This window comes from Gymnoscopelus microlampas, assembly GCF_963454915.1.
Source record: "Gymnoscopelus microlampas genome assembly, chromosome: 15".
NCBI classification, from domain to species: Eukaryota; Metazoa; Chordata; class Actinopteri; order Myctophiformes; family Myctophidae; genus Gymnoscopelus; species Gymnoscopelus microlampas.
Genome location: NC_139952.1, coordinates 48,504,970 through 48,516,458, shown reverse-complemented (window position 1 = coordinate 48,516,458; position 11,489 = coordinate 48,504,970).

The window sequence follows — 11,489 nt, the reverse complement described above, 5'->3', positions numbered from 1 at the left end:
TGAAACAAAATGCATATAAAGATATGCAGTTAAAATGTGTTTGTATAATTGTTGTGCTATTGCTCGTTTAGATGTTTGAATGTTCATGAAAAACAATGGACTGGACCTGCATGGGGAAAGCTTCAGAGTAAAGAGCTGGGTGGGATTTGAACCCTCGACCCTCTGGATCATGTAGACAGAGCTTCAACACACTGTGCTGCCTGCTGCCTTGCTTCATCACAGTCTTCATTCTGCTTTGATTAAGACCGGGAACGCATCTGTGTGTCATTTTAAGACTTCTTTGGCTTATTCAAAATAGCAGATCTACAAGCTCATAGCACGGCACCGAGTGCCGTGCTATGAGCTTGTAGATCTGCTATTTTTTATAAAATCACGAACATGTGTGAAAATATTACGTTTTTTTTTAAGCGGACATTTTGTAACTCAAATCTTTGCTTCTAAATATTTTATGTTCGCTTTAAAAAATATATATATTCCAAGATTTGCACAAACGATTAAAACAAAAATGCAGATCTACAAGCTCATAGCGTGGCACTCAGTGCAGCGCTATGAGCTTGTAAATCTGCTATTTTTGAATAGCCCAAAGGAATCTTAAAATGACACATATGATGCTTTCCCAGTCTTAAAGGGTTAACAACAAACAATGATACAATAAAAAGAAGAAAAACAAAACTTTAACAGCATATTAGTCTATGGTTTGTTGTGTTGCTTGTCTAGATGTTTAAAGGTTTAGAAAGCACAAAGCCTCTGGTCTTTATGTCATTATCCATTTGTCTTTTGATGAAGCTTTTAACATAACATTTAACACAGTGTCTCAATGGATCCAGAGCCTGTCTACACAATGTGAAGTTGAAAGTGTGATTCCCAGCTCTGACACAGAGTGAACGTGTCCCCAAAATCTTGTATTTGTTTTGTAAAGCAGTGTGAGTTGGGTTTAGTTTTCTTTTCCAGGGTTATGACTTATCTATCACAAAGTAAAGCAGCCTACAAGTCTAACCTCTCTCTATAGTTTAATCCAGTGGTTTTCAACCTTTTTCATGCCAAGGACCCCTAAATTGATATGTATTTGGCCGCAGACCCCCATCTGAAAATGTGTTGATATTCAAAGATATGCACACATCTTCAAGATTTTTCAAAAATAGCAGATCTATAAGCTCATAGTGCGGCACTTGGTGCTGCGCTATGAGCTTATAGTTATTGCCAAAGTGCTCCTTTGGAATAGCCAAAGCTATTAAAGTGGTTAAAATGATAGTGACACTACGTTAACTAATTTAGCTGGGAACCCCCTGGACCCCCCAAGCTCATAGCGCGGCACTCTAGCTTGTAGATCTGCTGTTTTCCAAATCCTTACAGTTTGTTGCTCGGTGGTGATCCAACTTTTCCATGTCAAGGACCCCCAAAATCATATGTATTAGGCTGCGGACCTTGCAAATAAAAGGTGTGAGAACCACTAGTACTAGTGGACACATAATGTGCCATATAGTGTGGTAGTAAATCAGTGTCATACATATTCTGAAGAAAACCTGGAGACTGACATTCAGTAATTGGTTCTTATCTTACTATTACCATTAGACGGCCCGATCTAGTGGTATCGGCCCAAGGAACCATCACGCCAGAAGGAAATGTTTGGATCGGGGCGGTGCACCTGATCTGGTACAGCGCTCAGGTCCTGGACCTGGTGAGACGAAGGAGGAGCCCGGCCAGGAGACAACACACAGAGCCTAGTCCCTCCACGGGCCAGAGCCTCCCCGAGTCCCGGCAGAGTACTTCCGGAGAAGCGGACTGAGTGGCCCTGTCTTTCCCTATAGGACTGACCGTGGGTAGCTACTGGGACGTAAGTCGGGGCTTGATCAACCCTGACTGGGTCACCTGGGCGAGGGTGTATGTTGTAAGTTGCGAGACCCGAAACACCTGATGACCCCAGGCTACAACACTGATGATACGGCCCAGTTGCATCCATGTGATGTTTTTCTTTATTATGATCAAAATAAGAACAATAATGTTATGTAAAACAGAGAATCTAAACTTTACCACGGACACATTGATGAGCCCTGCTCCAACGTAGTTATTATACATGACCAATGAGCTGTGGCCATGTTGTCATGACAACACTATGAATATCAATACACAGGAACAACGACTGACTGTCTAGAATACATTTATTAAACTATTCATACTTCTACACATGATCATACAACAACATGTGAAGAATGAGAATAATATCACATTCATATTCAATGAAAACACAATAATGGAATGAGTGAGGAAACAATGATGTAATAATGAATCAATGAATAAACAATGATTGATTTGAGTTCATTAACACATTTAGTAGATGTTTGAATCCAGAGTGATTGACAAAGTCTAAGATGAGTCAATGACATGAAGTCTAGTCAACCAACAACATGTTCACAGCAGTAGGAGAGCAGAGACAGTGAACACATCAACCCTACTGTCACTATTCTGGACATGTCATAATAGATGAGAATCCACTGGAAATAGCAGATGTACAAGCTCACAATCACTGTTAAATTTGTCGACTAAAACTATGACAAAAAAAATGGAAACTAAATAAAAACTAGACTAAAATGTTAGTGAGGGACGAGCGGAGAAGAGATCCAGTAGAACTAAAAGACAAATTATTTTATGTTTGGTTGCGCTCGGCCAATCAACAAGCTCACAACACGTCACAGACACATTGTGAGCTTGTAGATCAGTTATTTTCGGCACACAGCTAAGTATAAATCAGGCATTACGACGCCATCACGACCCGACAAAATATATTTCAGTCGACTAAATCAACTGTAGATTTAGTCGACAAAAATCTTATGATATTTAGTCTAAAACATTTCAGAATGACTAAAATATGACTATAATTTGCTGTCAAAATGAACACTGCTTACAATGTGTCTCTTTGTGATGTGGATCTTAGCTAGTAGATAGCTTGTAGATCTGCTATTTTCACCCAAGAGATCTGGTGTAGAGGTGGGAAAAAGCAGGGGACCAATTACAGAACCCTGGGGGACCCCAGTCAATAAAGTATATGGGGTTCAAGTGGTTAAAGTATAAAGGTTTATATATACAAGAAACAATATTATTACTGTCATAATTACATGATCAAATATACAGTTTTCCTCTGTATATTGTGTCAAAATATTAAAAAAAATATATTACATAAAATATGAGTTTGTATCATAAGAGACACAATATGACACTGATATTTACATCATCATCATCATCATCATCATCATCATCAGTGTTGATGGACAGTATTTATGATACATATTTATAAATGTATGGAGTGGAGGTTTGTTCACTTCTATCTAATCTAATCTAAGATCTAAAGCTCCCTGTGGTGATGACTCATTTTATACCATAGAGTTTGACATTAATATGGATTTGACCAGGGACCCCCATTTGAACTTATTTGTGCAAGGGACCCCCATTTGAACTTATTTCTGCCAGGGACCCCCATTTGAACACATTTGTGGCACAGACCCCCATTTTAACATATTTGTGCCACGGACCCCCATATGAAAATGTTTTGTTCCAGGGACCCCCAGAAGCAAAGATTTGAGTTAAAAATGTTCGCTCTACAAGCTCATAGCGCGGCACTCGGTGCCGCGCTATGAGCTTGTAGATCTGCTATTTTTGAATAGCCAAAGTTAAGTGGTTAAAATAATTGTGACACTCTCACATGACGATTAAAATGATTAGTCTGGCATGGCCAGACTAATATTACTGTGTAGATTAGTCTGGAATCTCTGTGTGGAACCTGCATTTCCGAGGGGCAAAGTAACTAAGTACATTTACTCAAGTGCTTTACTTAACATTTTACGTAACATTTTGAGGTATTTTTAAGTAACATTTTGAGGTATTTTTACTTTACAACCTGTTTGTTTGTTTGTTTGTTTGTTTTCACTCAAAATAATTTAAATGCAAATTTAAAAAAATGCCTCTGGTGATAAACCCACATTTGCATACTGGGCCCTAATTGGTCCCTCACATCTTCGGAGAGAGAGGAATCCAATCTCTGTTGAGAGGGGCCAGCCCAATGGCAGATTGGTCTGGAACCATGCAGGCTAACAAGATTTCGGATATCATTTTCTAAAATATATAATATTAAAAAAAAATCTTACTTTTTTTTAAAGTAGCAGATCTACAAGCTCACAATGTGTCAAGATGTGACAAGTTGTGAGCTTGTAGATCTGCTACTTTCAAATAGCCAATATATACAGAGGTTAACGTGTTTAAACTGATTTAGAGACGACTGGTTCTCAAAGTGAGGTCCAGGGGCCCCCGGGGGTCCTTGAGGGGATACCAGGGGGTCCTAAGCTAAATCATTAAATATACAACATCACAATCAGTGTAACCACTTTAACCATCAAATACTTTGCTATAGGAAAATAGCCGATCTACAAGCTCACAATGTGTCGTAATGTGACGCGTTGTGAGCTTGTAGATCTGCTATTTTAGGATTTTATCATTTGTAACATTTTTAACGACAGAAATCTTGTTGTCAGGGGTCAAAGGTCAAATGCATTGGGGGTCGTTGACATGACAACGTTAAAGAAACACTGAATCTACAGGAGCTTTAATGTGTGACTGTCACTGTGCTGCTTATTACATCATCATGATGATGTCACCGTGATGTCATGATGAGTCACTCATGCCCAAATATGGAGTCCATGACGTCAGACTCGCTACTCTCAAAGTATCCTGGCAACAGTGGTAACCATGACAACCTGCACTCACTCAAACATGTTGAGTAACCATGGTGACCTGATCCTCCCATCCTCACATAGAGACTCTATCTCTGCTCACACAGACACACTGAGGAGGAGGAGGAGGACCAGTCTAACCTGAACCCAGCATAGAGAGGTTCAGAGAATGTGTTCTGGAAGGTGTAGAGGTGTGTCAGTGAGTCAGAGGACCCTTTATAAAAGGACAGAGTCCCAGCAGGCCAGTCCAGATACACTGATACTCTGTTGGAGCCAGAAGGACTGACAGGGAGGACAGTGTCCTTACTATTGTGTCTGACAGTGTAACTGCCACGACTACCATCTCTACATTCCAGACTCCAGGACTTGTCATTGTATCCAAGCCCACAGTCACCACCACGTCCTTTCCTGCTGATCCCTCTGTAAGTCACTGCTATATGAACATCTCCACTCCACTCTACCTCCCAGTAACAGTGTCCAGTCAGACCCTCTGTACACAGAACCTGACCATATACATCAAACCTGTCAGGATGTTCAGGATATGATTGATCCTGAACATTCTGTCCCCGTGTCACCTTTCTGTTGTTCTCAGACAGAGAGAGGTCTCTGTTTGCTGTGTTTGTGTCCAGTGTGAGAGGATGGAAATCTGATGAGAAAAACAACACAGTAAACATTACATACATTATTCACTGACTGACTGACTGACTGCTGACTGTGAGGTTCAATTCATGAAGGTCTCACAGGCAATTTTATTACCTGTGTAGGCCCTATAAAGAGAAGAATGCATTCGCCATCTGTTTTGAATAAGGGATGTCATGTTTTGCAAATAATTAAGTTTACCTAGACTAAAGGTAAAAGCATTTCCTAATTCCATTTAAGGATGTGTTTTCCCTATAATTTATAATTATAAGTTATGGGCCATGACGGAGGCACGCCGACTCAGCAGACCTTAAGGCTGAGGAGACGCGCCCTCGCGCCTCCTGCTAGTCGACTCAGCGCCGTCCGAGTTATGTACCGATAGGGACAGAATCGTAAATATTATTGGTGCGGACTGCGTACTGACTGCGTTTATCCCAACTACCACTCAAAGTGGCTCCTGGCCAACTGCCTGGATGAGGCAGACTTATTTTCTAAAGCTTTGTGCTTTCTATTAGACTGACTGACTGACTGACTGACTGACTGACTGACTGACAGACAGACAGACAGACAGACAGACAGACAGACAGACAGACAGACAGACAGACAGACAGACAGACAGACAGACAGACAGACAGACAGACAGACAGACAGACAGACAGACACAGACAGACAGACAGACAGACAGACAGACACAGACTGACTGACTGACTGACTGACTGCTGACTGTGAGGTTCAATTCATGAAGGTCTCACAGGCAATTTTATTACCTGTGTAGGCCCTATAAAGAGAAGAATGCATTCGCCATCTGTTTTGAATGAGGGATGTCATGTTTTGCAAATAATTAAGTTTACCTAGACTAAAGGTAAAACCATTTCTTAATTCCATTTAAGGATGTGTTTTCCCTATGATTTATAATTATAAGTTATGGGCCATGACGGAGGCGCGCCGACTCAGCAGACCTTAAGGCTGAGGAGACGCCCCCTCGCGCCTCCAGGCGCGAGTGGCCGCGTCGACCAGCCGCTGGGCTGCTAGTCGACTCAGCGCCGTCCGAGTTATGTACCGATAGGGACAGAATCGTAAATATTATTGGTGCGGACTGCGTTTGTTCCACTGACTGCGTTTATCCCAACTACCACTCAAAGTGGCTCCTGGCCCACTGCCTGGATGAGGCAGCCTTATTTTTTAAAGCTTTGTGCTTTCTATTAGACTGTGCAGGGCAGAGGCGTCTAATCTCTGAGTCAGGGTGACTGCATACCCTCGGGTTAAAGCTATTTCCTAATTCCATTTAAGGATGTGTTTACACTATATTTTTTAGGACTATGGGGTAGATACTGAAGGGATACAGTTTTGGAAACAAGTTAGCATATCCACAGTTCTGATGTTCACACCTCCAATTTGGAAGACAATTAGCTCCCTGTTGATGGTCCAAATGTTGATGGCTCTTGGTATCAATGTGCCTTCATTGATATTCTCATTAGCTCAACAATGAGATCTCCCCCACCACTTTGTGGTTGATGTAGGTGATCAACTCTATTGTTTAGTTTAGTAAGAATATGTGGATAGTTTCAGTTTTTTTGGGCAGTTTAGAAGTTTAGGCCTCCTGGATATTTTGTGCTAAGTCTTGTAATCCATTCTTTTTCATGGAATCTTCTCTGTCCCATTGTCCAGCAGTCATTGAATTCCAAGCCGCATACTTTTATGGCATCAATCCCATGTGTCATAAAGTGTTGAACAATTAATAAATGGGTATCTTTTTCATTATTAATGGTGTACCTGTGTTGGCTTATTCTAATTGCTATGGAGTTGCCTGTCTCTCCTACATACTGTAATCCACACACTTGGCAAGTAATCAGATAAACACAATTTCTGGTGTTGTATGTGATGTTCTGTCTTAGGCTAATAATGTTTTTGTTTGTCCTGTTTTTAACCGTTTGTTTCGGGCTAAAGTAGTTAGGCCTTGCCCGTGCTACTTGGTTCCATGGCTTCAATTTGCTGTGGATCAAGTAGTCTTTCAGATTTTTGTTTTTCCTATAGGCCGAAATTATCTTAAAGTTCTGTAGGAGGTTTCCCCCCCTGTTTTCAAAATTGTTTTTGATGGCTCTGTTTGCCAATAAACTTTGGCTGGAAAATGTGCTTACTAAGGCTAGTGTGGGTTTCTCATTCCTTACTTTCACTTCCTGGAATGTGTTGTATGATTTCCTGAGGAATGTTCTTGTATATCCACGTTTCCTTAATGCTGTGAATAGAGTTTTGCAGGCATTTTCAAAATCTGCTGTTTGTGTGCAGATTCTTTTGAAACGTAGGAGTTGAGACTTGACTATTCCTGCGAAACAATGGGTTGGATGGAAGGATGTCTTGTGGAGCAGTGCATGTGTATCAGTCTCCTTAAAAAACACCTTTGAGTCCAGTTTGCCGGTGGTGTTAAAATCTTTCCCTTTGAAGACTGTAACATCCAAGAAGTCAATGTGTTCTTTGTTTGTGACATATTTCACTGTTATTGAGGCATGATGTGTGTTTAAGACTCGTATGAATTGCTCAAATTCCTCTGTGGAGTGCTCAAATACTCCAAAAATATCATCTAGAAACCTAAAATAATGTGTGGGTTTGAATCTGCATTTTTTAAGGGCGGTTTCTTCCCATAAAGCCAAATATATATTTGCGTACGATGGCGCAAATTTCTTTCCCATAGCTGTTCCACTGATCTGAAGGAAGGTTTTCCCATCAAATGAAAAGTCGTTTTTGGTCAAATTTAATTCTAGTAGTTCCAATAATTCTGCGTCTGGTCTTTGTCTGTCAGGATACTTTTTAAAGATATCTCTGATTGCTTTCATTCCCGCTAATGTATTTATGTTGGTATAAAGGCTATCAACATCTATTGAAAACAAGAAGGCACCCTGAGGAACCGTGATGTTTTTTATTTTGTCAATAAAGTCATATGTATCCTTAATATAGCTTGGGTGTTTTACAGATAGTGGGTTTAAGTAGAACTCAATATATTCTGCTGTGGCATATGTTTCTGAGTTACAATCCGAGACAATTGGGCGTGCAGGTGGAATTTCATAAGGAATAGTCCAGCTGTTTGGATCCTTGTGGATTTTGGGTAGAAGATAAAGGACTCTAGCCCTGGGGGAATTTTCGCCCCGTAGGTATTTTTCTTGTTTATGGTCTATAAACTTTTTCTCCCTTAACTTTGTAATGATTCCCCTCACCTCTATTGCTGTTTGTTCAAAAATGGGTGCTTCCAATTCCACATAGTGATTTGAGTTATTCAACTGTCTTAAACCCTCAAAAACATATTGTTGTCTGTCCAGAATGACTATACGACTCCCTTTGTCCGCAGGCTTAATTACAATGTCCCGGTTGTTAGCTAATGATCTTAGAGCTCTCACCTGATCCGTTGTGATGTTATTCTTTTCTTTCAGGTGTCCTGGTACATTTTGTACTGTGGCTCTGTCCATCTGGATCAATTGCTTTAGGCTGTCCGGTAGTTTGTCATTGTCTGGTTCCCAGTAGGATGGAAGATGGAAGCGCGGAATTTCCGTGTCATTTCCAGCTCCAAAATGTGTGGCTAATTTGAGTCTGCGATGGTATTTCGACACATCTGTTCTCAAGTTTTGTGATTGTTGCCTGTAGAGGTCTAATGTGGGGACGAATGATAGTGTTTTCTGGTGTTCGTTTGGTTGGAAATAATGAGACAGATTGATTATATCCGACTCCATAAGGCCCTGCCGGTTTGAGCTGTTGGGCCTTATTAGTTTAAAGAGTTTATCCAATGCTGTAACATGGATTCGGCTGTGCCCCTGAGCCAGTGGACGTTTTCGTTGTCTGTTTTGAAGCTGTTTGCAGGCAATTTTGGGAGGTGGGGCTCTTTCTTTATCTCCTCATTTATGTATGTCAGAATCTCCTTTTGGTCAGTACTCAGGCCATCTGAGTAGTTGATTAGTGCTATGCGTCTCTCTGCTTTGGGGAATTTTGCTGCGGCTGCAGTGCGGAGTTTCTTCAGGGCTGTGTAGCTTGTTTTTCTTGATTTTTGGTTCTTGTTGTTAATTCCTACTGAGATGATGAGGTGTGTGACGTCCAGATTTTTCTCCGCTTTTTGCAAGACTGTTCCGGCCCATTCCAGGTTCATTCCAGAGTAGGATTCTATCTGAATTCTGTCATCTGTGATTGTTGGGATCCTAGCCAGGTTGGAGTCCCCAATTATGATGATGTTTCGGTTCGGTTCGGTTACAAATCTCCATGTGGCCTTATTATCCTTTGATCCGCCTCTCCAGTGGCGTGGTTTCCTAGGTCTCGTCTCGATTGTTTCTTCCTGTGCTGGTGTTTCCCTCTGTGTAGTAGTGTCTTCGGTGGGTCCCTCTGGTGTTGTTTGGTTCCCTCCACTGTTCCTTCTCTCCTGGGTTGTCCTCTGGGGTGTGTCCCTGGGTGGTGTAGTCTGTCTCCTGGTGGGACGTTCCCTCTGTGGTTTCGGGGTGTTTCCTGGGTTCTGTTGTTCTTCCGTGTTCCTCCCTGCAGGCTGTGTGGTTTTGTTGGTGTCTTTCTGTTTCTTTTGTTTTCCCTTCCGTCCAATCGATGTCCATGGCCCCTCAGGTGTGGGCAGGTCTGGGAACTCTGCCTGTGTAAATTCTATTATTCTCTGTGTTGTTGCTCCTGTGGTTTCCAATCCTCCAGTTGAGTCTTCTCCCATGCCTGGGTTACCTGTAGAGGGAGAAGAAGGAAGGGAGGGGGGGCTGGGGGATGGGGGGGAAACGTGTGGTGTGGGGTGTGCTGTGTGTGTTTTTGTGTTATATATTTCCCTTACTGCTGTATGGGCTAAGCCCAGAGTCTTCTCTGTTAGGCGCCTTCCCAGATTTTTTCTTGCCCATTTAGTGGCAATGGAGAAGGCCCTGTCGTATTCCTGTGTTAAGCACTGGGACAGGTCTTTTTTTGTGTTTTCAATCAATTGGCTGAAGTGTTCTATTAATATTAACAAAGTGGTGTAAGACCAATGCTTTGCACTTCCTTGTAGTAGCAGTAAGGTTCTATCTGTTGGTTTTGCTGGTTTTATAAAATCCATCAGTTCTTGTTCTTTTCTAGCAATACCCTCTGGGTATTTGTTTATGTCTACATTCTGTGAATGGTGTAGTGCAATGATCAAATTGTTTATCCCCCTAGTGTGCCTTGACACTAAATCTTGTTAAACCACATGGTTTAATGTAAGACAATAGAACAGCCCTACAACACATACATATTCATGTTTAGTTTAATGTAAGACAATAGAACAGCCCTACAACACATACATATTCATGTTTAGTTTAATGTAAGACAATACAACAGCCCTACAACACATACATATTCATGTTTAGTTTAATGTAAGACAATAGAACAGCCCTACAACACTAACATATTCATGTTTAGTTTAATGTAAGACAATAGAACAGCCCTACAACACATACATATTCATGTTTAGTTTAATGTAAGACAATAGAACAGCCCTACAACACTAACATATTCATGTTTAGTTTAATGTAAGACAATAGAACAGCCCTACAACACATACATATTCATGTTTAGTTTAATGTAAGACAATAGAACAGCCCTACAACACATACATATTCATGTTTAGTTTAATGTAAGACAATAGAACAGCCCTACAACACTAACATATTCATGTTTAGTTTAATGTAAGACAATAGAACAGCCCTACAACACTAACATATTCATGTTTAGTTTAATGTAAGACAATAGAACAGCCCTAAAACACTAACATATTCATGTTTAGTATCAGAAGGCCTATTACAATACATCAGCTGGTACTGTAATACTTGGTTTGTGGTCATTTAGAACAGTGGTTCTCAAACTTTTTCATGCCAAGGACCCCCAGTTTCACATGCATTAGGCTACGGACCCCCATCTAATGGCATGTATGTCTCTGGGACCCCAATTCATATTGTAAAATCAATGTTAATTTAACTCTGAGAGTGTTAACGGGTCCATTTGGTTCCATTTGTACACTCTCAGAGTTACAGACACATAAGGTTCCATTTGGTTCCTATCCATCATTTAGCTGGGGACCCCCTGGAACCCCCTCAAGTACCCCTGGGGGTCCCCGGACCCCACTTTGAGAACCAATGATTTAGAAAACAGTGT